This window comes from Lepisosteus oculatus, unplaced genomic scaffold (genome assembly GCF_040954835.1).
Source record: "Lepisosteus oculatus isolate fLepOcu1 unplaced genomic scaffold, fLepOcu1.hap2 HAP2_SCAFFOLD_40, whole genome shotgun sequence".
NCBI classification, from domain to species: Eukaryota; Metazoa; Chordata; class Actinopteri; order Semionotiformes; family Lepisosteidae; genus Lepisosteus; species Lepisosteus oculatus.
The window spans coordinates 2,569,917-2,596,562 of record NW_027167934.1 but is presented as its reverse complement, the minus strand read 5'-3'; the positions used below and the strand labels follow the sequence as shown (position 1 = coordinate 2,596,562).

The following is a 26,646-nucleotide window of genomic DNA, read 5'->3' as shown; positions in this document are numbered from 1 at the left end:
GTACAGTTCACATTCAAGCCACAAGTACTCTTCTCGGATGTTGCACAAACAAATCCTAACGTCTTGAAAGCATTGCAGCATGTTTGTGTCCCACTTCCCGTGGCTGCAGGACGACTGACACGAACGGACAAACACAATCTGTGGCGTTTAGCGTGACATAGTCTTGCAGGCATCGTGCTGTCTCACTGCAATACTATACCGCTGGAGGAAACAGTCCATCTGGCCATGAAACTCATTTAAACGTCTAGCTACAGCAACTAACTATATCATGATTTATTCAGGATGTGTGGAATCAGCACGTCCCGGAGACAGCTTCCGAAATCGTGAGCATTCTCTGGTGGTAGGGGCGTTCAAGATGGCGCTCAGGTGGGAGGTAAAGTTTAGTGGTTGAGGAGTTTTTTTGAGTTTTTCATGACCTGAATGTTAATTTTTGCTTTTTTTGACTACAGAAAAATAAAGACTTAACACTACTTGTTTAAACTTCAGTTATAATTGAAAGAAAAAAAAACGATTTTTTTTAGGTTTAAGAATTTCGATATGAGTAACACTGGGAAAAGAAAAGAGTGTGCTGGGTCCTCGAAGGAGAAATCTAAGATACCTCAATCGTATATGTATAGCACTACAAGAAAATCGATGGAACTACAGGGAAAAGTGAAGCAGCTGGAGGGGACGTGGAAAGAGTGCTGGAGATGCGCTCGTACGGTAGAGCCGGAGTCCCTGCCCAGCACCCCTGTGAAAACCCCGGCGGCCAAGAGAGGAAGGGGTGACCTGACGCTGGAGGAGCTCCAAACCAACATCTTTAACATGATGGGTGAGCTGAAGGAAATGATTCGATTTAATACAGTCGCAATCGAAAGTCTTAAAAAGTCCATGGACTGTGTGTTTAAAGAGGTTGAAGACTTAAAGAGTGAAGTAAAAGTTCTTAAACAAGTAAATACCGAACAAGAAAAGCATATTAAAGAACTTGAATTGAAAGTGAACGATGTAGATAGATACTGTCGACGATGGAATTTAAAATTATTTGGAGTTAAAGAGGAACGTGATAAGGACCTTGTTGCAACAGTGAAGGGTATCTGTAAAAGGACCCTGCCGGACCAGGAGGACGTAATATCGGCCATTGACTTTGTTCACAGGCTCGGGAGAGCGAACATGTCTGGGCAAGTGCGCCCCAGATCGATTATAATACAGTTCACCAAGAGGACGGCGAGGGACATGCTGTGGCGAGCGGCGAGGGGGAATGAGTATTTGAATGGGAACAAACTGAGGTTTGCAGAGGAACTGTCTGCCGCGGGCAGGAGCACCAGGAACCAGCTGTGGCCCCAGGTTGAAGCTGCCAGAAGAGAGGGGAGGAGAGCCTACTTTGTGGGAGCGAGGGCCTTTGTGGACGGGAAGGAGATTTGCTCTCAGTGACTGCTCAGTTAATGATTATGTTTGGTTTTATTTGTTATACCAGTATATACTAGTGTTTCTTTAGTGTTAGTTTGGAATGCTGTAGTTAAGTGTTAAGGACTGTTATAGTTCTGGTTCTTTGAAAAACTCAATAGTTTAGACAGTCTTAGAGTTAGTTATTTGCTTTTGTGTATGTCTTTTTCATGAATGCCAGAGGTACTCGAAATGTTGTTAAAAGAAAAACGTTTTTTTTGTTTTGTAAAAAACTGTGCTGAGTTTTATTTTTTTACAGGAAACGCATGCATGTTGAAACTAAAGTTTATAATTGAGAAATATTAAAGCAAGGAAAATATGATACGTGTAAAATATACAATTTGATCACATAATTACTTAATTACCTCTGGTAGTTAAATGTTTTTTTTTTCTGCTGCGTTTTTTTTCTCTTGTACATGACTCTGATCCTCTTGTTGTATTTGTATTTGTAAATTCTACATGTTTAATAAAAATAAAAAAAAAGCATTATAATCAAGTGCAGGAGCTGAGGGCTTTTGTTTTGTTTCGTTTTCCATGGCGTTCGTAAGCACGCAAATCAAAGGCAATTCTTGCGTCTAACACGAATGTAAATGCTTTTGAAAGTGCAGTGCAGGGAATGCGCCCTGCCCTACAAATAAAACAGGTCTACGGATCTGAAACCTGCTCCACGGAAAACAGTTCTGTTGCGCTTTTGATCAAAGGGAGATTCTCTGTTCTTACTTTTTGATGACATAACACCCAAAGGGGCTTCTTTGGAGCTGGATTCCAACCAACATCCTAAAGTTTCTTGGCGGTATCCTTTACAGTCCTCTGTTCGGTCGACAAGGAACAGAAGGGGGCAGCTTTCCTCAACATACAGCGCAATGTACTGTAGTGTTCCCCTTCATTGAATTCGCAGTTCTGCATCAGACCTCTAACTCGTTTCCTTAGCTTGGATTTAAGCCACGAAGCAGGCTTCTACTGTATAAACGTCTAGAGGAATCACAAACTATTTGAGAGGCCATCATCCCAGGGGGAACTGACAAAGTCTATCCCTAAACACCTAGCGCAGTCTCTCGAGAGACTGTCAAAAATCGCTTTCTCCGTTTGTGCTGCAAGTAAGTGAAAATGCGGTCTCAACCCAGAGCCACTTGGCAGCAGCGGCACGTAAATACTGTTACTGCCACTGCTCGATACCGACGTTAGCTTACTATACCATGTTCAGCCACCGCTAGAAAATGTAAGGCTCTAGTACTGGAGCAAACAAAGGGAGGGCCAACGTCGAACGGGCACACGTAGAGAGCAACGAAGATGGGACTCAAACCCATGCGTGCAGAGCACAATGGATTAGCAGTCCATCGCCTTAACCACTCAGCCACCTCGTCGACAAAACTGAGCTGTCCAGACATGGGTTGGCGCGCTCCAGATGATCTTTTTCTTTTTTTTCCCTCGTACTCGAGGGTCCTTTTCCTGTTCCACATGCGATTTCAACATTTTCCTTGGGAGATGTCAAGCCAGCAAGCCACTGCTGTGGTTCAGTGGCCAGTGTGGAGTTCAGTGGCCCTGTTGTACACAGAAAGCACATTGAGCTCCTTGGACATGAAAAGTTCCAGATAAAAGCCATTTGTCATCCTTTCTCTTGGTGTCGATGTTGCTATTGTATGTAAAGGTGGCAACTTGCTCAGCGAGCAGGCGGAGCACACACCGAATGCAGATGTGTCTGAGTGGTGTGTCCAAGTGGCTGCAAAAGGACAAGACTCCCGGGGCACCGTGGCTTAGTTGGTTAAAGCGCTTGTCTCTTAAACAGGAGATCCTGGGTCCGAATCCCAGTGGTGCCTTCTTTGTTCTGTCTTCTCGAACAGAACTGGTCCTTACAGACAACCGCCTATGGCTAGACTTAATTAGATGCAAGTATTCATTTCCTGTCTTTAACGCGACTTGTTTTTCTTAAAATGGATGGAACTTGCAAAACATGAAATACAAACATTGCTAATCAGCGCTAGCGGCTGGCAAAAAAAAAGAAGTCAGCAATGTTTTTTTTCTTTAACCTTAACCCTGCTAATGGAGAAGAGTTAAACGACCGAGTCTATGCAGCTTAAACGGTGCTCACGTCGGGTTCTTAGCTGAAACGGTGGTAAATCACGCTCACCGCAGTCCTTAATCTTTTAAAAGGATACAAAATTGAACCTAGTCGCCACATCACATACATCCTGTTCAACGATAAAAAGGTGACATCTATCCTCGATCCAGAGTAAATCTCACGTTGAGGGCATATTTTTTTCCACTTTACCATGAGTCAGGCTCAGCTGCACAGAGGCGAGAGCAGAGCAATGAGGTCACGGGGACAGGGGAGTCACACGCTGGCGGTTTAAACACGCGGAAGAAAACTGAGGGATCCACAGTATGTGGACCCTCCGTGCGCCATCAGTCCGCACTCCGGACTCTGAATCCTGCCATCCAAGTTAAGATCTCGGCGGAACCTGAGGCGCAGTTCCTTCTTAAAACGTAATCTGGTGAGCATTTCTAGAATCGTACTTGTATAGATGCAGCCCTTAATGTGTTGCTAGGTTAAAATTGATGACTTCTTGAACTTCAGTAGGCAACTGCCCTCTTGATTTCGGATTTAATTTCTTTATTACAGGGGCGCTTTTATGAAGACAGAGTCATGTTCAGGTACTTTGCTTGATGGAGGAAGCATATTTCGGACTCTGTGATCTGCTCACCTGGAAAGGTCTGCTGTACTACTACAAGAGAGAAGTAGAGTCTGGAAGAATGGACAATTTTATGATGCTTTGGAAGATAATGTTTTTTTTTCTTTGAAATCGAAATGAATCAGAATATCAGTGCAAAAGACAAACTCTTGGTTTGGTTTAAAGAGATATGGTTTTAAAACAGACAAAATGTAGAAAACAGGTGTTTCTCACTTTTGGAAAAGAATGGACCGGGGGTAATATTTTACTAGTTGCAGTGCTGATCTCACTGGGTTACAGTCCTGCAGTGTCACACCAGGGCCAGTGGCGCAATGGATAACGCGTCTGACTACGGCTCAGGAGATTGCAGGTTCGACTCCTGCCTGGCTCGGGTCGTTTTTAAACGCATCGGGCTACTCCCTAAGTAGTCTGTGCTACTTACTGCATTGTAATCGAACCCAGTAAGAGATTTCCTTCATGTAAATGAACTGCACCTGACAGCTTTAGAAAAACACCTGGGCTCAGTACGGTGCTGAGAGCTCAGCGTTGCTGTTCTAATTAGCACGCACTGCATCGACTATGAGCCCGAACTTTTCAATTATTCCGATCAGTAAGTCAACACGTAGTCCACATGAACGGTAGAAATATTATCTTGTCTGTCTCTTGTTTGTATAGAACTGAATGTCCCTGACAATGTACTGTTAGTTTTAATTGAAGAACGGCATTTGTGTTCAAATATACCAGACAAGTTTATGTAACTGCTCATGCGACACTCAGTTGTAATTAGTCAAGAAATAAAGTCGAACAACAGCTGCGAGTTTGATTGTGAACGTATGAGATTGCAGCGCTTTTTACTTCCATTGACAAATGATAGATATTCGAAGAGAGATCCTTCAGACCAGCAAGCAAACCCACGGCTATTTCGGTTTTCTATCTAGGCAACGTTGGTGTCTGCAATAGCATACATGAAAGCGTGATGCAGGGTGAGCGCCCCCCCACCGGCACCATTAACACCGCTTCCAGCTGGAAACTTTGTTTTTCCCTGTAGCTCACCCTCATCCGGGTACTGACCTGGCTAACAAATGCTTTGCTTCAGTGGGTTTTCAGTTGCGAGTTGCAAGGGGATGCAAGTGATGGAGCCGCTCGCTGCAAAAGCTACTGCTTTGGCTGGGAATCGAACCAGAGCCTCCCACATGGCAAGCGAGAATTCTACCACTGAACCACCAATGCTCAGTACCCAGGCCTTCAAAAAAGACGCTTTTTTGGTGCTCTGTTAAAAAAGCGTCGACATTACCTCTTTCAAAAGGCTTCACTTTCCTAGTCACATTACAAGGCTCATTGAACCCGGGCTGTTTCCTCCAGCGGTATAGTATTGCAGTTAGACAGCACGATGCCTGCAAGACTATGTCACGCTCTGACGAGACTGTCAAAAATTGCTTTCGCCGATTGTATTGCAAACCGGCGGAAGCGGGGTATTGGGAAAAGTTTTCAACTAGCAATAATCGCGCCTCGGCTAAACCTCACAGGCTACGATACTGCCAATGCGCAAAGCTGACGGTTGCCAGGCAACCGCGGGGATCCTATGGAAATCGTCATCAATCGTCTCATGGCATGTCGTTGCTGTAACGCTTCATATTTGTCGTCTTCTTCTAGCTTGAGGTTTTGAAGAATGTCATGACAGACAAGGGCTCCGTCGGGAACAAAGGGCGTTGTGAGAAAACCGTTGCTTATTTTCAGCAGCAGAAATACAACCCTTTAAATACAAGATGACAGAATAATGACGAAGGGCATGCCGGGAGGAACTCATGCACTACAGAGGAAAGGGGGTGGGCACGTACAGTTCACATTCAAGCCACAAGTACTCTTCTCGGATGTTGCACAAACAAATCCTAACGTCCTGAAAGCATTGCAGCATGTTTGTGTCCCACTTCCCGTGGCTGCAGGACGACTGACACGAAGGGACAAACACAATCTGTGGCGTTTAGCGTGACATAGTCTTGCAGGCATCGTGCTGTCTCACTGCAATACTATACCGCTGGAGGAAACAGCCCGGGTTCGATGAGCATTGGAATGTGACTAGGAAAGTGAAGCCTTTTGAAAGAGGTAAAGCACTGCACAACGGAACTGAGGGAGAATCTTACAGGGGATTCTGAGCGGTGTCTGCATACACGCAGTCCGATACGGGTGCTGAAAGCTTGAGCTACTCTCAATGTCATGCTGCCTTTCCTCGGAGTAAATCTGTTACATTGAAAGAATGCTTCTGGCAGGTTCAAAAAGGGACCTTTGTTAATTGGAGAAATCAATGATTTCGAATGAATTCTGTATGCGTTAAAAGACAGCTATACACAGAAAACATGCAGGACACTGCTCATGATGTTTCCCGAGCCGAAACACAGTGCGTTTTTCCAAGCCATCTGACAAAGCCCGCCCACTGAAAACTGCAGCAGATCGTGTAAAGACGTTCAACTTTGTAACTACTGCACGCACAGGAAGCAGAATAAATTCCTCTTTTCAAACTGTCAAAGGTTTGCTTTGCGAACGCTGCAGGACATCGCACAATCTCTTTTGAACGGGGACAAACAATTTCTTATGGGGCGCAGTAAGTACAGACGTTTAAAAAGCTCCACTCATGCCGACGATGCAGCATGAAGAAGCGCAACCTAACGTTTGACAGACAAAGGCCGGGCGCCGCTATGAGCAATATGAAATCAAACTGACAGCACACGGCGTTTCGCATTGACTCAAAAGTGATCTCGACAGACGCTGTTCTCTGCATAACGCTGAAAGAGCTAAAGAGCGTTTCTGTTGAGACGTAACAAGCTTGTTTCTTTCTACCATGATGTTACCATGACAAAATCTGTCTTTAAACACCTTGCTCAGTCTCTGACGAGACTGTCAAAAATTGCTTTCGCCGATTGTATTGCAAACCGGCGGAAGCGGGGTATTGGGAAAAGTTTTCAACTAGCAATAATCGCGCCTCGGCTAAACCTCACAGGCTACGATACTGCCACTGCGCAAAGCTGACGGTTGCCAGGCAACCGCGGGGATCCTATGGAAATCGTTGTCAATCGTCTCATGGCATGTCGTTGCTGTAACGCTTCATATTTGCGGCCGGACACTTCCCGCCTCCCAAAGAAAAGAGCGCCAATCAGACAGGCGGAGACCGAGGACTCGCAGAGCAGACGGCCACAGTCGCCGTAATAAGAGCGATTGTGAGCGGTTTTGTTTTCTCTCTTTGACCAGCCCAGCTGCGCCCCACCCGAAGGCAGGGAAGCACAAAAATTGTATGGAACTCATTCATGCTCCTCTCCATGGAAATCTTTAGTAAAAGGCAAAAGATTTGTACGAGATGAAGAGAAACCAGAGTGCGTGGCTGGACAGCTGCAGGAGCCCAGGCCGCCTTCAAGGCCTCTGCCCTGCCGGTCGTGGTTGGTAATGCACCTGGCCTTACAAACGAGCCAGTGGGGCCCGTTCAGCTCCGGGCTCATCGCCTGCGGCTCTCGGCTTACCTGGCAGGGGAGATACCTTGATCAGCCTGTAGTTGGAGTAGTTGGATTGTTTTCTTGTTTTGTGGAAGCAGTGTTTGTTTTGCAGTTTGAGATGGCAACCTTTGGATCCCGCAAGAATGCTGTACGTTTTGAGCTTTTGGGTGACCTCTTCATAGATAGATAGATAGATAGATAGATAGATAGATAGATAGATAGATAGATAGATAGATACTTTATTGATCCCGTGAGGGAAATTGCAGTGCAACAGCAGCTTAACACACACAACACAGCCACAGTGTAACGAATTATATACTAATAGTACAATACATACAATACAATACAAGAGTTACTCACAGTCCGGACACACAAGAGGAAACTAGAACAGAACAGTACACAGAAAATCGTATCACACGTATGAATATAAATATAGATGTAACCATAGATATAAATATAAATATAAATGTATTGCACAGGTCCCTGGCATATATTGCACAAAAGTGGTTGTAAACGGGAAAAAGAAAAAGAAAAAGAAAGAGAACAGATGTAGCAGTATATGTGTATATGCGTTTAGTCCAGAAACAGGTCACTGTCGCTGTTGCCTCTGCCAAGACGCAAGGTGGATGCGTTGTACAGTCTTATGGCAGACGGCAAGAATGACCTCCTGTAGCGCTCCCTGTCGCACCGTGGGTGAATCAGTCTATTGCTGAACATGCTCTTCATTCCTGCAAGCCTGTCATAGAGGGGATGGGAGAAGTTGTCCATGATGGCCTCCAGTTTGGACATCATTCTCCTCTCAGCCACTACCTCCAAGGGGTCCAGGTCAGACCCAATGACAGAGCTCGCTCTCCTGATGAGCTTGTTCAGCCTTTTGGAATCTACTGCTCTAATCCCAGAGCCCCAGCACACCACTGCGTAGAAAATGGCACTCGCTACCACCGACTGATAAAACATGTGTAGCATCTTACTACACACATTGAAGGACCTGAGCCTCCTCAAGAAGTAAAGTCGGCTCTGTCCGTTCTTATAGATGGCCTCGATGTTCTTAGACCATTCCAGTCTATCGTCGATGTGCACTCCCAGGTACTTGTACGAGTCCACCATCTCCACGCCACTCCCATGGATGTAGACAGGAGTAGGTTTGACCTTTTTCCTCCTGAAATCTACCACCAGTTCCTTTGTCTTTGTAACATTCAGTTCCAAGTGGTTCACCCCACACCACTCCACAAAGCTGCTGACCAGTCCTCTGTACTCCTCCTCCTGCTCACCCTTGATACACCCCACAATCGCAGAGTCATCTGAGAACTTTTGCAGGTGGCATGACTTTGAGTTGTACTTAAAGTCCGAAGTATAGAGGGTGAAGAGGAATGGAGAAAGAACTGTCCCTTGAGGTGCCCCTGTGTTACTCACTACCAGTTCAGACACGCAGTTCTGAAGTCTCACAGACTGTGGTCTGCCCGTCAGGTAGTCAGTGATCCACGAGGTCATGGAGGCATCGACTTGCATCTCCTCCAGCTTCCTCCTTAGAAGTAAGGGCTGGATGGTATTGAAGGCACTGGAGAAGTTGAAAAACATGATCCTTACAGTGTTGCCAGCCCTGTCCAGGTGTGAGTAGGCCCTTTGCAGCATGTAGATGATCGCATCCTCCACACCAACACTGGGCTGGTAGGCAAACTGTAGGGTGTCCAGTGATGAGCTGACCATGGGTCTCAGGTGGGATAAGACCAGTCTCTCCAGTGTCTTCATGATGTGAGAAGTCAGTGCAACTGGTCTGTAGTCGTTGAGGACAGAGGGGCGCCCTTTCTTTGGTACCGGGACCAGGCATGATGTCTTCCAGAGCACCGGGACTCTCTCCAAGCGCAGGCTCAGGTTGAACAGTCGCTGGAGCACTCCGCTCAGCTGATCAGCACAGGCCCTCAGAACTCTGGGACAGATGTTATCTGGTCCTGTGGCCTTACCCCCGTGCAGCCTCTTCAGCTCCTTCTTCACCTGGTCAGCTGTGATGGTCAGCCTGGCCCGGGGGATGATGCTCATAGTGCTTTCAGTGCCGGAGGTGTTAATGGCAGAGGTGTTGGAGAGTGGCAGCTGTGGGGGATGGGTGGGTGAGCAGCCGTCGGGGGTTGTAGCTGTAGGCGGCCATGTTTGTGGGGGGATGGAGGAGGTGTTGGGCAGTTGCAGCTGTGAAGGGTTAGGGAGCGTGTGGCTGTGGGGGGATGGGTGTTGCGCCACAGAGGACCCAGAATCAAACCTGTTAAAGAACTGGTTCAACTTGTTGGCCATCTCCAGGTTCCCTTCTGTTGCAACCCCAGCCTGTTTGAAGCCAGTGATCTCTCTCATGCTGCTCCATACATCTCTCACCCTATTCCTTTGCAGCTTGTCCTCTACCTTCCTCCTGTAGGCATCCTTGCTCTCTCTTAACTTCTGCTTTAGCTCCCTCTGTACACGCTTGACCTCTTCCTTATCTCCCCTCCTAAAGGCTCTCTTCTTGTCATTCAGAAGAGCCTTCAGGTCGCTGGTGATCCAGGGTTTGTTATTTGAAAAGCAGTGTACGTCTTTGGTGGGGATGGTGTTGTCTACGCAGAAGTTAATATAGTCAGTGACACAGTCCACCATGCTGTCTATGTCCTCCCCATGTGGTTCGCACAGCACATCCCAGTTGGTGGCCTCCAAAGCACCACGTAGATCCTCCATAGCCTCCTGAGACCATCTCCTCACGGTCCTCATGGTCACAGGTTGGCGCTGGACAATAGGCTTGTATAGTGGTGTAAGCAAGACAAGGTTGTGATCTGATCTGCCAAGGGGGGGAAGGGCTGTGGAACTATATGCATCCTTAGCATTGGCATATAATAAGTCCAGTGTTTTGTTTTCCCTGGTCGGGCACTTAACAAACTGGTGGAAAGTAGGCAGAGTGGTGGAAATAGATACGTGGTTAAAGTCTCCTGAAATAGCTATAAAAGCGCTTGGGTGCTTTGTTTGTAGCCTGGCTGTGACTGTGTTTATGACGTCACACGCTACCTCTGCATTTGCCGTAGGTGGAATGTAAACAACAACAAAGATGGCGCATGTAAACTCCCGTGGCAGATAGTACGGACGCAGTCCTACGGCTACCAGTTCAATGTCCGGGTTACAGACGCGCTCCTTAACATGAATATGTCCAGGATTACACCATCTGTTGTTTACAAGCACCGCGAGCCCCCCTCCTTTCCTCTTACCGCTTTCGGTATTTCTGTCCGCCCGCACCGTCTGAAAGCCGCCGATGGTAACGTTCGAGTCCGGAATAAGTTCCTGCAGCCACGTCTCGGTGAAACACATGATACTGCATTCACGATACTCCCTCTGGCTTCTCACCAATGCTCCCAGTTCGTCCATCTTGTTCGCTAAGGACCGCACATTTCCCATGATGATCGAAGGAAGGTAGGGTTTAAATCTCCTTCTCTTCGCCTTTCGCGTCGCACCAGCCCTACAGCCTCGGCTTCTCCTCCTCAGCTCCTCCGGCACCGATGGCTTCTCTCCAGTGAGTAGAGGCGGACGCGCTAGCGCGATCAGCTGGTCCCGCGTGTAGACAATGCCTCTGTGGCTATCGGCATTGCAACTCGATAGCCACAGAGGTCCGAGTATCAGAAAAAACAAGAAAAAGTTTCTCAGCTTCCTAGTATCCATCATGTTGTGATCGCAAATCTAGTTGCCGGCAAAGGTATGAAGAAAAAACACTAACACACTAGCATTTACTAACTGAAAGAAACAAAAAGACAACAAAAAGACACGGAGCTGCTGTAGCAGGCTGCCACTAACATGGCGCCATCTTGAATTACTGGCGTATGCAGTAATTGGATCGTATGCAGTTCAGCAGAAAAGTGTTACAGAAGGAACTTGGCTTTGAACCTCGGCACTTGGATTTCATCTTCGCTCTCCCAGGTCAGAAAGCATCTGAGGTTGTTTTTGCTACCTATTCTCTGTTTGAACAATGTGTGGATGTGTTTGAGGCAAAAAGAGGGAAAGTTCCTGCCCTTGAGAAGATCATCTTGCAGCCTCTGACACGGAGAGAGAGGAAAACGGTGCATGTTGTTGTGTTCTCGGAACTGGCAAAGACGGAGGACATTCACACCTGGCTTAACCAGTACTGCATCGTCCACCATGGAACTGAGGTTAGAGATGTTGACGGTATAAAAACAGGAGCAAGGAAATTCGAGGTTTGCTTGCTACCGGACAATGTAAATGGAGGCTTAAGGCACCTGCCCTCTACAATCCGGCTGGGCGCCTGCAATGGCTATGTTTTTTATGTGGGACAACCAAAGGTGTGTCGGCGCTGTGGTGCTGTGGGACACCTGGCATCGTCCTGCACTGTGAAATGCTGCAAGACCTGTGGCAAACAGGGACATTTAGCCTCTGACTGTTCAATGCTGCCAAAGTGCAATTTATGTGGCTCGGAAGGACACGTTTTTAAGAACTGCCCTCACGCCTACGCCAATAAACTCAAAATGAGAAAGGATGAGGCAGTGCTTGTTTCAGCCAAACCGGCCCGAAAAGCCAAAGCAAACAACAAGTCAAACAAAGAACCCTTGTTGGACAAAGAGTCTCAGGCTCCAGCCAGGATCAGTCCTGCTGTGGCGCTGGGGCCGGTGGAAGAGAAATCCACTACGCCCCCACAACCGCAGACTGCACCAGACAAGCACAAGGGTTTGAAAACCCCCGAGAACAGCGAGGACCCCTCCCCCATTCCTGCTCCTCAGAACGAGGGCCAGTGTGGGGCCCCCCGGTGGAGCGGGTCCAGCGAGGAGACCCAGGATTCAGCGGAGCTGCTTTTCTCAGACTCTGCAAGTGCTACAGATGCCCTCCTCTCCTCCATCCAGTCCATCACGGAGGATCTGCAGCAGCTGGTGGGTGAGGGGGAAGAGGAGACTGGTGCATTGGCTGCACCCCTTTCCCCTCAGTGCTCCCAGGAGCTGGACTTGAGGAAAAGGAAAAATGACTCTGTTTTCTCCCCGAGCAAGGAGGAAGGAGAGCATGGCGATGGGGACAGCTGGAACCCCTCCACCCCTCCCTCTACCCCCTTCCTTGAAATGGACTCCGTGAATGCTTTTACTGCTGCCACCCTGATGAAGGCTCATTCAGAGGATGGCTGGCAGGAAATTGGTAAGAAGAAAAAGAAAAAGAAGAAGGTAACTAGTGAGACAGAAAAGACTTTAAACTCTCAGACACATATAGATGTATATATCCCACAACAGCAGGATATACATGGTCAGGGAGGAATAGCAGCTCCAGAATTGACTATTGCTTTGTCTCAGAGAGAGTGAAAGTTGTTGGGGTCACTCTTCAGCCTGTCTTCTTCTCAGATCATCAGGCTTTAGGGTGTAGAGTGGAACTCCAGGGCGGGACTGTTTTTGGCCCAGGCCTCTGGAAACTCAACACAAAGCTGCTAGAGAACGAGGGGGTAGTATCCCGCTACAAGGAGAAACTATCACAGTGGCTGTCCTTGCAGTGTCTGTACGGGTCAGTAGGAGAGTGGTGGGAGGAGGTGAAGGTGAGGACAAAGGCCTTTTTCATGGCTGAGGGAAGGAAGGCTGCTGCCAGACGGAGAGGAGTGCTAGCCAGGAAACAGAGGCAGCTGCAGCGTCTCTACACGATGCTGCACAGTGGCTTCGATGTGCTCGAGGATATCGCCCTTTTAAAAAAGGACATCCGGAGCATAGCCGAAGAAAGTAGTCGAGGAGTGCTGTTAAGAAGCAGAGTGCAGTTCTTGGAAGAAAATGAGAAGTGTACTCGCTTCTTTTTCAGGAAAGTGGTAGGCTCCAAGTCTGTCATGGAAAGTGTAGTTGATGAGGAGGGACGAGAGAGAACAGAGCCGAGTGCTATTCTCTCCTGCACCGAGGCCTTCTACTCAAGACTGTACAGCTCTACAGAGGTAAAGGATGAAGAAATTCATTTTTTTACCTCAAAGCTAGAAAACGTTTTGAGTGAAGAAGATAGGGAAGTACTTGAGAGGGATTTGACAGTAGAAGAGCTGAGACAGGCTATGGAGAGCTTACAGCAGGGGAAAACTCCGGGTGCTGACGGGCTCCCTAAAGAATTTTATTGCACCTTTTGGGATCTGCTTCAGGATCCGCTACTGCTCCTATTCGTGGAAAGCTATAAGACAGAATTGCTGCCTGACTCCTTAAGAGAAGGCACTATCTCTCTCTTGTTTAAGAAAGGAGCAAAGAATAACATAAAGAACTGGAGACCCCTCAGCCTGTTAGGCGTGGACACTAAGATCCTCTCCAAAGCCCTTTTCCTGCGCCTACAAAATGTAGTGGCCTCACTGGTAGGGAAAGAACAGACTTGTGGGATAGCAGGACGCCTGATGAGCGACAACCTGGCCTTGTTGAGGGATGTCTGTCTGTACTCAGAGGATCGCTCCCTCCCTCTGTGCATTTTAAGTGTAGACCTAGAAAAGGCCTTTGACCGGTAGGCGGTGCGTGATTGGTTGACCGACAGGGGCACTCGTGGTCCATTGGTCTGTCGTAGAAAGACTTACTGTAAACGTCTTTACTGTGCCCGTTGTAGATATTGAATTTTGCCACTGAAGGGAAATCTTAGTACCTGAGCATAAAAAGAATAGGAGCATACTGTAACGCGTGTGAAGGCCATAAACGATATTAATTTTGGAACGTAAACATACAGTATATAGCTGGTCTTGGTACTTTAAAGAAAAAAATACACACCAGTATTCCATTTCTCCCTAACCATTGTAAGCTTCGAAGTCTTTAACTAACGTGATACCGGAGTCAACAAGCATACTTTTAGAATTTGATTAAAAGGGAATATAATATGGAATCACGTATCTCAAGAAATTAATAACGATATAATTATATTCATGTTGCAAAAGAACTGCAACGGACATAAAAACTCCCTTGCTTTTAACAGAGCGTTCCATAATTTCTAACTACGAAAATGCCAGGTGAAAGGATTTGTAAACATATTTTGTTAAAGCAAGTCAGTTTTTTCCGCAACACATAAAATACATTTTTCCAAGAAAGTTTAGCCTTTGTCACTAATGAAACCACTAAATAAAGACATAAATATAGAAATCTTAAGATTTGTTTTATTTAATGTTGGTAGCAGGATGAACTGTCAGAGTGTATATTTTGTCACAAAGTTGCTGCAAGATGTTAACAGTGAAAAAGGTATTTAGAAATGAGTTATTTCAAGATGAAAAAGAAAACATACACGAAACATGGTTTCATAACGACCAGAATCGGTCTTGAGATATTTTTAACTTGATTTACAGTATTTGAGAGGTATGTCTTAACACCGATACTACAGTGTTTAAGTACTGCTCACGTATATGTTTCTAGGTTTATATTATGCATTTCATACGGTCAAATTACTTTTGAGCAACTAATAAGAAGCGCGAAACGGTATGCGTTTTAGTTTCGTTTTGTGCTGGGACCCGTGGATTGATTAGAGATATCAAGTACATACAAGTCATTTTTTAAATGTTGTAGTTCGTCTTGAAAAAATGTTACGAGTACATCATCTATCAACAATTACACAGGTTCTGTTTCCATATTGCGGATTTTGGTTAGGTATTATCAAATCCAGTGGCGCTGTGTGTTAGTTTACTGAGTCCCATGTCACATGGTCTGTGATTGAAACCTGTAAAACCGGTTTAATTCGTCACAGCCAGCACTCTTCAGGTGTGAGGGTCTTCTGCTCAGAATGAAACGCTAAAATGTTTGTGTTTATTCTAATGGTAGTGGGGGCAGGGTGTGTGGGAACAGGTTTGGTTGAAATTGCATTGGACATCTATGTTCTTCACACCTGAAACATTTTCTCTGAAAGCATTTTCTTCGCAGTTTAACCGATCTTGTTACAGCATGTTACAGTTTACTATTATTAACCATATTAATTTTAAGTGCATTAAAGTGAATGTAAAATCTTGTAAAAATATATTTTCATTGTTCAAATATACATTAAGTCTGACTATCATATAATAAGTTAAATACAAAACTAAAGATAAAATAGGGTTAAATATAATTCAAAATATTTTGCTAACAATGTTAACTGTTTATGAATAATAAAATGTATTAACTAAGGAGTAGGATGGCACAGTTGTTAGTATGTTTTTTGTTTTGTTTCTTTTTCATAAATACAACAGTAGTACCTGATGTCTCAGTGGCTTTCAAAATTAAATTATGCATGCAAACCTGTGAACTTGAAAGATAACTAAGATATCCATCCATTATATTCCATAATATCCATGAAATATATGGCGCTGAAATATGTGTGACGCAGTGGTGGCCTGACACGGTGAGGTGCCCTGGCAGCTGTGTGATGCAGTGGTGGTCGGGTATGTAGAGGTGCACTGGCAGCTGTGTGTTGTGACGCAGTGGTGGCCTGGCACGGTGAGGTGCGCTGGCAGCTGTGTGATGCAGTGGTGGTCGGGTATGTAGAGGTGCACTGGCAGCTGTGTGTTGTGACGCAGTGGTGGCCTGGCACGGTGAGGTGCGCTGGCAGCTGTGTGATGCAGTGGTGGTCGGGTATGTAGAGGTGCACTGGCAGCTGTGTGTTGTGACGCAGTGGTGGCCTGGCACGGTGAGGTGCGCTGGAGCTGTGTGATGCAGTGGTGGTCGGGTATGTAGAGGTGCACTGGCAGCTGTGTGTTGTGACGCAGTGGTGGCCTGGCACGGTGAGGTGCGCTGGAGCTGTGTGATGCAGTGGTGGTCGGGTATGTAGAGGTGCACTGGCAGCTGTGTGTTGTGACGCAGTGGTGGCCTGGCACGGTGAGGTGCGCTGGAGCTGTGTGATGCAGTGGTGGTCGGGTATGTAGAGGTGCACTGGCAGCTGTGTGTTGTGACGCAGTGGTGGCCTGGCACGGTGAGGTGCGCTGGAGCTGTGTGATGCAGTGGTGGTCGGGTATGTAGAGGTGCACTGGCAGCTGTGTGTTGTGACGCAGTGGTGGCCTGGCACGGTGAGGTGCGCTGGCAGCTGTGTGATGCAGTGGTGGTCGGGTATGTAGAGGTGCACTGGCAGCTGTGTGTTGTGACGCAGTGGTGGCCTGGCACGGTGAGGTGCGCTGGCAGCTGTGTGATGCAGTGGTGGTCGGGTATGTAGAGGTGCACTGGCAGCTGTGTGTTGTGACACAGTGGTGGCCTGGCACGGTGAGGTGCGCTGGCAGCTGTGTGATGCAGTGGTGGTCGGGTATGTAGAGGTGCACTGGCAGCTGTGTGTTGTGACGCAGTGGTGGCCTGGCACGGTGAGGTGCGCTGGCAGCTGTGTGATGCAGTGGTGGTCGGGTATGTAGAGGTGCACTGGCAGCTGTGTGTTGTGACACAGTGGTGGCCTGGCACGGTGAGGTGCGCTGGCAGCTGTGTGATGCAGTGGTGGTCGGGTATGTAGAGGTGCACTGGCAGCTGTGTGTTGTGACGCAGTGGTGGCCTGGCACGGTGAGGTGCCCTGGCAGCTGTATGATGCAGTGGTGGCCTGGCACGGTGAGGTGCGCTTGCAGCTATATGACGCAGTGGTGGCCTGGTACGGTGAGGTGCGCTGGCAGCTGTGTGATGCACAGCTCAGTTGGTTTTGTCCAACTGAGCAATCTTGCTTTCATAAAATATACCAACATTTTAATGACTGATGATTAACATGCTGTAATACACAGTTCAAAATTAAAGGCTCAAATGCTGTACATGAGAGGTTAAGCTCCCCCTGGCGGTTTTACAAGGCGACGCCGGATAGTTAGTCACGTGACACACGTGAACCGCGTGATACCCCGGTGGGCGTGTCGCGGTATGCCGCGAAATACCTCACCCATTTTGAATGGCTGCATCTGTACGTTCAGAATCAAACCCGCAGCTGTTGTTTGACTTTATTTCTTGACTAATTACAACTGAGTGTCGCACGAGCAGTTACGTAAACTTGTCTGGTATATTTGAAAACAAATGCCGTTCTTCAATTAAAACTAACAGTACATTGTCAGGGACATTCAGTTCTATAAAAACAAGAGACAGACAAGAGAATATTTCTTCCTTTCATGTGGACTACGTGTTGACTTACTGGTCGGAATAATTGAAAAGTTCGGGTTCATAGCCGATGCAGTGCGTGCTAATTAGAACACCAACGCTGAGTTCTCAGCACCGTACTGAGCCCAGGTGTTTTTCTAAAGCTGTCAGGTGCAGTTCATTTACATGAAGGAAATCTCTTACTGGGTGCAATTACAATGCAGTAAGTAGCACAGACTACTTAGGGAGCAGCCCGGTGCGTTTAAAAATGACCTGAGCCAGACAGGAGTCGAACCTACAATCTCCTGATTCGTAATCAGACGCGTTATCCATTGCACCACTGGACCTGGTGTGACACTGCAGGACTGTAACCCAGTGAGCTCAGCCCTGCAACTAGTAAAATATTACCCCCGGTCCATTCTTTTCCAAAAGTGAGAAACACCTGTTTTCTACATGTTGTCTGTTTTAAAACCATATCTCTTTAAACCAAACCAAGAGTTTGTCTTTTGCACTGCTATTCTGATTCATTTCGATTTCAAAGAAAAAAAAAACATTACCTTCCAAAGCATCATCAAATTGTCCCTTCTTCCAGACTCTACTTCTCTCTTGTAGTAGTACAGCAGACCTTTCCAGGTGAGCAGATCACAGAGTCCGAAATGAGCTTCCTCCATCAAGCAAAGTACCTGAACATGACTCTGTCATCATAAAAGCGCCCCTGTAATAAAGAAATTAAATCCAAAATCAAGAGGGCAGTTGCCTACTGAAATACAAGAAGTCATCAATTTTAACCTAGCAACACATTAAATACTGCATCTATACAAGTACGATTCTAGAAATGCTCACCAGATTACGTTTTAAGAAGGAACTGTGCCTCAGGTTCCGCCGAGATCTTAACTCGGATGGCAGGATTCAGAGTCCGGAGTGCGGACTGATGGCGCACGGAGGGTCCATATACTGTGGATCCCTCAGTGATCTTCCGCGTATTCAAACCGCCAGCGTGTGACTCCCCTGTCCCCGTGACCTCATTGCTCTGCTCTCTCCTCTGTGCAGCCGAGCCCGGCTCATGGTAAAGTGAAAAAAAATATGCCCTCAACGTGAGATTTAGTCTGGAGCGAGGATAGATGTTACCTTTTTATCATTGAACAGGATGTATGTGATGTGGCGATTAGGTTCAATTTTGTATCCTCTTTAAAAGATTAAGGACTGGGGTGAGCGTGATTTACCAGCTTAGAACCCGACGTGCGCACCGTTTTAGCTGCATAGACTCGGTCGTTTAACTCTTCTCCATTAGTAGGGTTAAGGTTAAAGAAAAAAACATTGCTGACTTATTTTTTTTTTTGCCAGCCGCTAGCGCTGATTAGCAAGGTTTGTATTTCATGTTTTGCAAGTTGCATCCATTTTAAGAAAAACAAGTCGCGTTAAAGACAGGAAATGAATACTTGCATTTAATTAAGTCTAGCTGTAGGCGGTTGTCCATAATGACCAGTACTGTTCAAGAAGACAGAACAAGGAAGGCACCGCTGGGATTCGAACCCAGGATCTCCTGTTTATTAGACAGGCACTTTAACCAACTAAGCCACAGCACCCCAGGAGTGTTGTCCTTTTGCAGCCACTTGGACACACCTTTAGAAAAACATTTTGTTAACAGGCATTCTGCCTCAGCCTAAACACCTATAGCTTGCAAAGCGCATGCTATTAGACAGGCACCTCTGCAAGACCTTAAGAGTCTCTTAAACTAGTGATAGTAAGGTGTTCCCAATGGGTGATGTTCGGCTTTCAAATCATCTCTCCGTGGAAGCGCCGAGATGCAGCTGTTTAAGGCTTAGAAGCAGCTGACTGTTTCACTACCTAGCTGATCACTGTCAGTCAGGGAGCTTAGAGGTGAAAAGCCTGTCTGAGAGACAATTCGCCGTCGATCAGTTCAATATGTTCCGTACCAGCTCGGCGCACCCGAGATCATCTTGGTAGCCGTGTAGCTCAGATGAGTGAGAGCTTGTGTGTATTTACCACCGTGATTGGATGCCGGCCCTTCTCAGGTCACAGTAAACCTTCTGCTCAAAAAAAGTGAGGTAAAACCTCACTCTGCACAGTAAAACCTAAAAAAGTGAGGTTTTATTTAATCTCTGACCAAGGGAAACGTTTCATTTTTTCAAAGAAATGTTTGTTAAAAAATAAAGTCATAGTTCCATGGGATTCAATCATAGACCGTGTGACATGGAAGTCAGGAACCTAACCCACTAAAGCACTACAGAAACATTATCGACAGACAATGTACAGCGTGTACTATTCTTGTGTTGTGGTACATGAATATAATTATATCGTTATTAATTTCAAATTTATAACTTTATTAACTTTATAAATTTATTAACGTTATTAATTAATTTCACGACGCACAGACAGAGCGTGGGGAGCTGCCGCCTGCAAACACGGCTCCAGGCAGGACTCCGCTCTGCAGGAGCCGCAGAGCAGAGGAGATGGGGGCAGCTTAGCTCCTGTGCAGAGACCTGAGCTGTTGTTGCTGCGGACGCTGTCTTTTCTGCACTCGGGGTAGGAGTGAATGTTGAGTTGCCCTTAGAAATGAAGCAAAGCACTTCAACGGCACGGGTGTGTGTGTGTGCGCCCTGGTGATTCTGGGAGACAGATCGAACCTGGGCTAAAAGAGAGGGGGCTTAGCCCTCTTCCATTTGCTACTTCAAAGTTGTACAACCCATTTGTATCTGCTAGGCGGCGCAGTCGTCGTGCACAAAGAACGCTTTGAAAAGCGTCAAAGGCAAGTCATTCTGAGTTGGTCGTTTGTGTTTTCCGTTCAGACGCGAAATGCTGAAATGATCTCTCGGCTCCTCGGTTGTCATTTCTGCTCCGTAAAGGAATCACAGCACGCGTCGGCTTCCAGCACGGTGGGTCAGGACACGATGCCGGGGGGTCGGAGAGAGTGATGTCTTCCTCGTTAGTATAGGACCTGTCACCTGTCCCCACCTGTCACGCGGGAGCAAGGGGTACATCAGGACGCGCATTGAAGTGAAAGCAGGATGCGCTGCGACATGCACTGTGCAGATCCTGCCACACTAAGAGGTGAGTGGGTCTGTTCGATCACAGCGCTAGGCGAATCCCCAATCCCCTTTTGTGCGTGGCGACAAAAGAAATCTGTTTGTTTTTCGCCCGGTTTCGAACTGGGGACCTTTCGCGTGTGAGGCGAACGTGATAACCACTACACTACGGAAACTGTGGTAAGACATGCCCAGCGGCCCAGTGCTGAGCTTCGCCAATGCGATTCAGCTGCTTCCAGTGCCTTTATTGGAGTGCGCTGATGGACCGTGCTCTCTCTCCAGAGACCAGCACGCCTCTCATGGACGGAGCAGGAAAGGCGGCGTCACATTCTACAGCCCTCTCCACGCAATCGACGAAATCGGGCTACTGACGTGGAGAAAATCGCCTCTCCAGAAAGTGCAAATATCATCTTGGAGAGTATAAATCCTATTGCCGAAGGTCAGCCCTGTCTACCAGAGTAACCCTCCCACCTCCTGCAGCGATGGTCAGCTGGTCTCACACGCGAGAAGTTTCGGCTGGAAACAAGCGCCCCCTCTTCTCGCACGTTTTGCACGTTCGAGTAGTTTTAATGCGGCTCCTTCGTACACGGTGCTGATCTTTTGGAAAGCAGGAGGCAAAACTGACACGTTCCCATACCAGGAGTCGAACCAGGGCCGCCTGGGTGAAAACCAGGAATCCTAACCACTAGACCATATGGCAGCGAACAACCCTGCTGTTCCCGGCATCATGCAAGCAAACTACATAAATATGAGAAAACACGCAAGAGAGTTGTCACTCAGAGTGTCGAAGGGTCGATGTATACTGGGACTCAGTTGAAATGCAACGTCAGGACTTTTCCGTTTATGTCACACGAAGAGAGCACAGCCTTTTCCGCCCTGCCACGTGTGTATCGGTAACTCGACGTGATCGTATAGTGGTCAGTACTTTGCGTTGTGGCCGCAACAACCCTGGTTCAAATCTGGGTCACGGCAGAATAGGGGTGTTTGCTTTTACTACTTGCATGAATGAAGGCAAAAAAAAGCCAATCGATGTGAACGAACGGCGCTTTACAGAGGAGTACTGCCTGACTGGATCGTTGATGAACGACAGAGGCCACTCCGACCTCTTCTCGGGGTTTCTTCAATGACTTACTAAGGATCTTCTTCACATTCGCCCATGCAGGGGAAGCCAGTTACACCATAGCAAACGCAGGAAAGTGCATTTCATGCAGAGACCAGGAGGGACCTGTTTACACCAAGAGTGGTCGGAGTATGGAACAATGCGCCCAGCCCTGTTGCTGGAGTCGATTCTTGATTAGATCTTGGGCTCACTAAGAGGCCCCCGCTGGGTACTAATCTTTCTGTTGTTCTCGCAGGTGTTGCGCTGCTTTTGAGCCGACAGAGCTCGTCTTGGTCTGTCGGGACAGCCCAATTGCAAATGATCGGCTCCAGGTACAGAAAAAACGTGCGTTTGGTACAAGAGTGCATGAAGGCACCAGAAATACATTGGGAACAAATGACTGGTGGTTCAAGACCTCTGTGAAGTGCAGGAGCGTGCAAGAAGAGGCTGTTTGCACCCGGTCTCGAACCTGGGACCTTTCACATGTTAGGCAAACGTGATAACCACTACACTACGGAAACCTGTAGGGTTTGTTGCTGGTGTATCGCTTGCGTTTCGGGCTGAGAAAGGGACGCGTCATTTTAGGCAGGGGGCGCTGGAGAGAGGAACAAAGGGAGCGATGAAACAAAATGCCGAAACCCGGGATCGAGCCAAGGACCTTTAGAACATACTCTCACGAATCGTTAGAATATGTGCGTTTGATCATCAATTGCGTAACAACCACATTCGTTCGACTTGAGCCATCAAGCTCATAGTTTTCAAATCTTGAAAGCTGTCATTGAGCACATCATAGTCTGCAGTACGCCCCGTAACTTGCGTACTTCAACAGAAAGAAGAGCAGACAGCTCCATAAATATGCGAGGCGCAGAGAGTGCAAGGCGAGCCGCACACGTTTCGGTGGCTGAGAGAGGGCAGTTTTTGCTTCTGCATTTCCCAAGTAAGGACGCATGACAACAAGCGATCGCGGTGCTCATTTACGACATAGTGGTGATGAGTTTTCAGTACGTGTTCTTTTGAACGAGCAATGAGGTTGCTGCCTTGGACAGCTGACTGCACGCTCTCATTGTGCCACGTGATGAGTATTCACCAGGCTCGTTCAGTCATTAGTCACATTCCATTGTTTGCCATAAGCAGATGCTGCAAGGTGATGTGGATATCAGTTCCCAGTCTTGTGGACGAGGACAGAAAGAGCACACAAGGGCTCAGCCGGGAGTTGAACCCGGGACCTCCCACACCCTAAGCGAGAATCATACCCCTAAACCAATGAGCCACAGCAGCACTTTCTATTTTATCCTGTCAGCGAGCTTGAGGATGGGGGAGAGGCGTCATTCGCTCGTCCAGTCAGACCTTCATCAATAAGTCAAGAAAGCCGCAATTACACGACTGCCTTGCAGACGAAGGGCAGTGAACTGCACCCGGTAAGAGGGGAACAAGCGGCACTAGGCGACACTGAGGCATGAGCCCCAGCGAGGGGGGTTAGCTTGCATGGTACAGCGCTCGCTTTGCATGCGAGAGGTAGCGGGATCGTTTCCCACGTCCTCCAGGTGTGTGCTTAGAGCTTGATGTGCCGAAAGGTGTCCTTTAGCCTGTGGTCACACCTTGCATGGAGAGCGTCATGCAGCTGTCAATCATTTCGCAGCCACGCCCCCTCTTCATCTTCTCTCTGCCTTAAGCGTCTCCGCCACTCTCTCTTGACATTTCATGTCAGCATGTCAGAAGTCCGAGTAACGTTTTTAATGGCTGAGTGAGGGCACGATGCTGAAGCAGAGAGGCCACTTCAGCCAGAGAGACTTGTGCTAGGTGAGATCTGAAAAACGGACTCGCAACAGAAACAGACCAAAAAAGTATCGGTGAGATCAAAAGGCAAATGCAACATCCAGCAGAGGGCGTCTAAAGATTAGGGAACGGGCGACTGAAATCCATATGAGGCAAACTTTCCGGCTGTGCACTGCAGCTGGCCTCGTTGGCGTAGTTGGTAGCGTGTCAGTCTCTTCATCTGAAGGTCCTGAGTTTGATCCTCACACGGGGCAGGGCTGCTTCCTCTCTTGCTCTTTTCAAACACTTGCGGCAACTGTTCGCTCATAACCACGTCTGGAATGCGTGACCTTTACACGGGGGAGAAGCAACGCCGCATCCCTTTTCTAAAGAACATTCACATTCAGAAATAAGTCAAGAAATTTGCCATTACTTTTGCTGTCAGCCTGCCCATGTTGCCAAAGAAAGATTCACTCGGCGTCAACATGACAGAACAGCGATCACTTGAAAACACTGTTCCACACTCCGTAAGCAAGAACTTCAGTGTTTGCAGTCACCCGATATGCCGATAGTCAAAGGAGCACAAAACACGAAACGTCAAAAGACAAGATGAGTTGATGGAAAGAGCGTTGAATTGATGAGCACAAAAGTTCAGCTCGTACAATAGGCAACGAAGGTCCCGGCGTCATCATCGCACTTGAAAGGACTGCCTTGCAGACTAAGGGCAGTGGGAGGTTGCTGTTTTGAGATGGAGGCATTGGGATGGTGGGCCGAGATCTATTCTTCTTAAGGAATTCTTCATCGTGAAAGATCGGTCCACAGATCATCCAAAGAACTTACAAATTTTTTTGACTCAGGGAATCACGTCTTGAAAATACGGCTTGGACGCGTAACGGCATTCTATCCAACTATCCAACTGCAGGACTTGAGGGTTTTTTGTGCTTTGTTCTGTTTTCGTTGACATCGCATTCGTAAGAGCGTCAAAAAAAGGCAATTCCAGCATCTAACACGAATAAAAGGGCTATTGAAACTGCAGGGCTGCGCAGCTTCTAAAATCCTTGCACACAATTCTCCGTTATTGTTACTTCCTTCTTTCTGTCTAACAAAGTTCCCTTTTCCTGACCGGACGGGGAGACTATCATTCCAACTTGAAGCCAGCCTTAAGTTCTCCGAGGCGCATTTGTCTGCTAGCATGCATTTTGTGAAATTTTTTTTTGTTGTTGTTAAACCGAAAGCGACTTTGAAAAAGGGTTCCGCCGCCGCCCGGCACTCTATGTTAGACTGTATCAAGAAGGCAGCGCGCGCTGCAGCCGTGGCCGAGTGGTTAGGGCGATGGATTAGAAAGCCGTCGGGGTCTCCCTGCGAAGCTTCGAGTCCTGCCGCCTACGGTGTCGTCGTGTGTCTGCGCAACAAAGGAAAAGCACCCGTTTCGCTTTTCCCGCGACTTTTAAAACACGAATGATCTGGATTTCTAAATGAATGGCTCTTAAAATGTGATCTGATCTTCATCTGACGCATAATAATAAATAAAGACAGTCTTGTTTAACAAACAACACACAACATTTTACATTGTCAATTCAGTTCAAATCAATGTATTTCTATATAGCGCCTTTCACAACAAGGTTGTCCCAAGGCACTTAACAATGCAAGTTGTTAAGAGCCTTGTGTCTAATATGCCGCCTAGGTTACGTGCTGTCTCTTTGAGGCAAATGTTTAAATCTTCTGAGTTAAGTGCTGAAGTTATAGTAGTCCTATCAGTATTGTTGCCTCCGATCAACAGATCCTCAGTTTTCTCAGAGTTGAGTAACAAAAAGTTTTCACACATCCAAGTCTTTCCTTCATTAATGCATTTAACTAAAGTGATAATAGAAGAGTTGTCGTTTGGTGTAAACAAAATGTTTATTTGAGTGTCATCAGCATATGAATGGAAGTTCATATTATTTTTTCGTATTATCCTACCTAGCAGCAGCATGTAGAGAGAGAGAGCAATATTGGTCCCGGCACTGATCCGTCTGGTACCCCAAATTGAACTGGTGACGTTGATGAAGCAGTACAATTATTAGATATTTGAACATAATGAAAACGATGAGTAAAATGTGAAGTAAACCACTGAAGGACGGTTCCAGATAAGCCAACCTTCAAACTCAAGCCTGTGTAACAAAACAGAGAGGTCAACCGTGTCAAAGGCAGCTCTAAGATCTAGAAGCACAAGCACTGTTGCATTCCCTGCATCAGTAGCTAAGAGAATATCATTTACGACTCTCGTTAATGCAGTTTCAGAAACCAGACTGAAATTTCTCAATTATATTATTTGAATCCAGATACGATTGACGTTGGGCAACAACTATTCTCTCAAGACTTTTAGATTGAAATGGGACCTTTGAGACAGGCCTGTAGTTGTTAAGAACTTGTGGATCCAAATTTGACTTCTTAAGGAGCGGTCTAACAACTGCTACCTTAAATTGATCAGGTACAACGCCTGACGCAAGCGATGCATTCATCATACTAATTATAGGTCCTGCCAGTCCTTCGAGGGAATCTTTGACTAGCTGAGTGGGGATGGGATCTAGCGAACAGGTGGTTGACTTTGTCTTACGTCTGTGTTCATGAGTCCACCATAAGAAGAAATCTGAACAGGAGTGGTGATCATCCGAGGTCACCACGGAGGAAACCACTGATCTCCCCAACAAAAAAACCACCACTGCCCCTCTCAAGTTTGCTAAAGACCACATGGATGTTCCACAGCAACTCCTGGAACAATGTTCTGTGGACAGACGTGACAAAAGTTGAACTTGTTGGTAAATGTGCACAGCGTTATGTTTGGAGATAACAAAACACTGCATACCAACTCCAAAACCTCATCCCACCTGGGAAGCATGGCGGAGGCTGTAGGGCTTGCAATCATCGAGGGACCGATGAATTCCAAGATGTATCAGGAAATTCTACAGCAGAATGTCAGGGTGTCTGCCTGTGATCTAAAACTCGAAAGACGCTGGGTCATGCAGCATGACAAAAACAAAGGAGTACATCAACAACAGAGTGGCTGAAACAGAAGAAATTCCGTATTTTGGGATGGCCAAGTAAGAGTCCTGACCCCAATCCCATTGAAGTGCTGTGGCATGAACTGAAGCAGGCCGTTCAGCGCAAGACATCCCAAAAATATACATGAACTGAAAGTTTTGCATAGAGGAA

At 46.9% G+C, this 26,646-nt stretch overlaps 5 non-coding genes across 5 annotated transcripts; 1 reads left to right on the top strand and 4 right to left on the bottom strand.

Moving 5' to 3' along the window:
* Positions 1 to 4,409: 4,409 nt before the first annotated feature.
* trnar-acg (transfer RNA arginine (anticodon ACG)) lies at positions 4,410 to 4,482 on the top strand. Its single transcript has one exon. It is a non-coding gene; the product is annotated as a tRNA-Arg (tRNA).
* Positions 4,483 to 5,502: 1,020 nt separating this feature from the next.
* LOC138228225 (U4 spliceosomal RNA) lies at positions 5,503 to 5,644 on the bottom strand. Its single transcript, XR_011185311.1, has one exon. It is a non-coding gene; the product is annotated as a U4 spliceosomal RNA (small nuclear RNA).
* Positions 5,645 to 6,971: 1,327 nt separating this feature from the next.
* LOC138228188 (U4 spliceosomal RNA) lies at positions 6,972 to 7,113 on the bottom strand. The gene has a single exon (XR_011185274.1). It is a non-coding gene; the product is annotated as a U4 spliceosomal RNA (small nuclear RNA).
* A 230-nt stretch (positions 7,114 to 7,343) lies between these two features.
* On the bottom strand, positions 7,344 to 7,460 carry LOC138228355 (U5 spliceosomal RNA). Its single transcript, XR_011185435.1, has one exon. It is a non-coding gene; the product is annotated as a U5 spliceosomal RNA (small nuclear RNA).
* Positions 7,461 to 21,228: 13,768 nt separating this feature from the next.
* trnae-uuc (transfer RNA glutamic acid (anticodon UUC)) lies at positions 21,229 to 21,300 on the bottom strand. The gene has a single exon. It is a non-coding gene; the product is annotated as a tRNA-Glu (tRNA).
* Between the last annotated feature and the right edge of the window lie 5,346 nt (positions 21,301 to 26,646).